Below are 3,816 nucleotides of genomic sequence, written 5' to 3'. Positions count from 1 at the left end.
ATTGACTATAAATATGGAGTTAGCATAAAACAAAAAATAGTCTGACGTACTGCATACAATAGCCACCAACATGCATTTGATCGCGTCGTCTTAAAGTGCATCAGCATATTTTTGAACTCTAACTAAAATTAGCGTGGACACCAGGCATGTACAAATATATGAAAATGTGCACTTGTATTTTAAATTAGTGAATTAATGGGACACTCCAAAGAATGTAACTTCTATTGACTGGTATACAAAATAGTGAAAATGCGCACTTCTATTTTAAGTTACTGCATAAATAGCACACTTTAAGAAATTGTAACTTCTGTTGAAACATACACAAAGTAGTGAATATGTGGACTTCTATTATAATTTACTGCATAAACGACACACTTTAAAGAAAAATTGTAACTCCGGTTTACCCGTATACAAAGTAGTGAAAACGCGCACTTCTATTACAGATTACTGTATAAACGGCACATTGTTTAAGAATGTAACTTCAATTTATATGTATACAAAGTTGTTAAAATGCGCACTTCAATTATAAGTCGTCACATAAACAGAATAATGCTTAAGAATCATATAAGTAGCCAACAAACACTGACACCGAGGGCATCATAGGGGAAATGACTTGTGCTTAATAAATGAATTAAGAAATGATGAATTAATGGCAATGAAAGTGGATTAAAAAACAACTTGCCCCAGGTGGGGAACGATCCCACAACCTTCGCATTTCGAGTGCGATGCTCTACCAATTGAGCTACTACGGCGCAGTTTCCCCAACCACTTTCTTGGGTATTTATGTTTCCCAGTAGAACCCTGGGAGTGTTAGCCACCGCCACCACTTACAGACCTTGGCGGCGGACGTGGAACATCCTTTCTGCCGCAGGCGTCACAAGAACGTGATCTTTTTGGGTGAAGGCAACCGGTCAATAAACCCACACATGCTACCTGAAGGCATCAATGCTGCCGGATTCGAGAGCTTCGTTATCTAATAAACGAGACGAAAGGGGGTTAACCGAGGGGCCCGATTTTTATTAGTCGTATCATAAGAAGCCAACTAAGGATGTTCCACGTCCGCCGCCAAAGTCCGTGAGTGGTGGCGCTGGCTAACACTCCCAGGGTCCTACTGGGAAACATAAATGCCGAAGAAAGTGGATGGGGAAACAGCGCCGCGGTAGCTCAATTGGTAGAGCATCGCACACCAAATGCGCAGGTTGTGGGATCGTTCCCCACCTGCGGCAAGCTGTTTTTTCGTCCACTTTCATTTCCATTAATTTATCATTTCTTTTTTCATTTATTAAGCACAAGTCATTTCGCCTATGTTGTCATCGGTGTCAAGTGTTTGTTGACTTCTTATGATATGACTAATAAAAACCGGGCCTCTCGGTTAACCTCATTTAATCTCGTTTACAACGCTTAGGAATGTAACTTCAGTTTATACGTATACGAAATAGTGGAAATTCGCACTTCTACTATAATTTATTGCAAAAACGACACACTCCTAAAGAATACAACTTCAGCTTATACGTGTACAAAGTCCTGAAGATGCGCATTTCTATTAGAGTTGCCATGTAAACGGCACACTCGTAAATAATGTAACTTCAATTTATACCCATAAAGAATTGTAAAAATATGCTGTACTGCTATAACTTACCCTGTTTAGAATGCACGATTCATGACATCTGAGGTATAGCGCAGCTCTTCATGCGCCACATCGCATTGCGTCATGGTATCCCCTCCACCGTAACCGCATACAGAGGCGAGGTGCTCAAAGCACAGCTCACTGGTGAAATTTTTTGATTGAGCAACACCAGGCATTGAAAAGCGAGAGTTTACCGTGTACAGACCAACGGGCTTACGAAGCAAGTAAACAAGACCGTCGCAGACATAATTTCAACATACGTCGACCGACACAAAAGAAAATTTTATGTCGGTCGACCTGACAGAAAAGATGGGATCGGATCTTGCCTTACGTGACCTTTGCGTATAATACCGCCGTACAAGACGCAACGCGCTTTACACCATTTCACCTAATCTATGGCCGCGACATTCAGTCTATGCTAGACAACGCAATGTTTCCCTGTCAAGAGGCCAACAAGCGACTGACGCCGAACAAGTTGCAGAGGAAGCTTGACAGCTTGCACGCATACGTATAGGTTAGCAGCAGAACGGGGATGTACGACGCCCCGGACAAGTGTCCTATAATCCCGGGGACTAAGTTTAGGTATGGACCCCTGTTCGCCTCCGTGGCCGTGGGGAAGGCTGTTGAGCCGTTATTTCGGCCCATATAAAGTGTTAAGCCGCATTAGTGACGTCATCTATGATGTGGTTCTTTGCGGTGCGGCCCAAACACGGCGCAGACGACAACCGAGCTCTGACATACTTGAAACCGTATATTGCGCATTCGTCATTTATTTTTCATTTATTCATTTTTATTCTTTATGCTCATATTTGCGCTAATGTGGTTGCCACTCTGATTATTCAGAGTGTGCGCCTGGCGTTTCACCTTTCTTGTACTTTGGCATTGCTGTAACTTTCACTGTAACCTATGCGCTAGCATTTCTATGGAGCATGTATTTTTTACACCGCTTCTTGAGCATGGAGGCGATATTTTTCCGAGGACGGGTGAAAATGCCAGCTGTAGTATGAGAGATGTGTAAGAAAATAGCCAGGTGAGGGCAAGAAGAAAGAAGTGTGCGCCCGCTTCCCACCGCTGTCAAGAACCAGGTCCCACCAGAGTTTTTATGGAGCGAGGTGCTCTTAATAAACGTCGCCAGTACCTTTTATTAAAACACGTGGCACTGTATGTATGTATGTATGTATGTATGTATGTATGTATGTATATATGTATGTATGTATGTATGTATGTATGTATGTATGTATGTATGTATGTATGTATGTATGTATGTATGTATGTGTGTGTGTGTATGTGTGTGTGTGTATGTATGTATGTATGTATGTATGTATGTATGTATGTATGTATGTATGTATGTGCATGACGGATTACCATTGCATTAAAAGGGGCTGGAAAATGCGTCAATCTCAGTTAGCGTTACAATTATCAGATCTGTTTACCAATCGCTCATAATCAACCTTAGAGACCGATCAATTGTAATTCTTTTCCCGGACCCGTGCCCGCAAACTTAATTTAAATATAGCAACGACGCTTTTGTGTTTTCAGAGATTGTTAGACGGCCCTACGGAACTCGGGATGATGCATAAAACGGTGGAAGTTGAAACTTGTTTTGGCGGGAATCGCCCAGTGGCCGGGAGATCCTACGAAATGCAGATGTGCAAGGGACATCCCGCAAGCGGCTCGCAATTAGATTTGCCACGACTACTGATTTATCAAAATGTCCAATGAATTTCTTCAAATTTTAGTGATTCATTGATAACGCTTGGAAATTTAGTGATTTATGACATCTCCAGGGAAAATAATATCTAAATTTGGTACTGTTTCAAATTTCTGTACATTTGATGCTTTCCACGAAATCTACTGTTTTGTTAATATATAACTGCTCAACAGCGATCAACTTCTACTGCCAGCCTCTGTTTTAAATTCTTGAGTTTAAGCACAGTACAAAACACAACGAACACTTAACACTTCACGTACCAGGTGTCATGTGCAACCTTGCTGACACTGGCTTGAGGGTTGGCAGGAGGAGCCTATTTAATAGTTACTGTACTCTAGATTCGCCCTGTCGGCCGTGGGGTTTCAAACCACGCATCGCACCACGAATTTCGGAGGTCATTGTGTCGTGTTACTGCTTTGCAGGCTGGCAAAAACTTCATATAAGCTGGCTATTTTGCTGGCGTTACAGATCTGCGGAT

General features: G+C 42.0%; 1 non-coding gene across 1 annotated transcript; it reads left to right on the top strand.

Moving 5' to 3' along the window:
* Window positions 1-1,153: 1,153 nt before the first annotated feature.
* On the top strand, window positions 1,154-1,226 carry TRNAW-CCA (transfer RNA tryptophan (anticodon CCA)). The gene has a single exon. It is a non-coding gene; the product is annotated as a tRNA-Trp (tRNA).
* The last annotated feature ends 2,590 nt before the right edge of the window (window positions 1,227-3,816 follow it).

The sequence above is a fragment of the Dermacentor andersoni genome, chromosome 1, assembly GCF_023375885.2.
Source record: "Dermacentor andersoni chromosome 1, qqDerAnde1_hic_scaffold, whole genome shotgun sequence".
NCBI lineage: Eukaryota > Metazoa > Arthropoda > Arachnida > Ixodida > Ixodidae > Dermacentor > Dermacentor andersoni.
The sequence above is the reverse complement of the archived record's forward strand: the minus strand, read 5'-3'. Positions and strand labels throughout refer to the sequence as shown.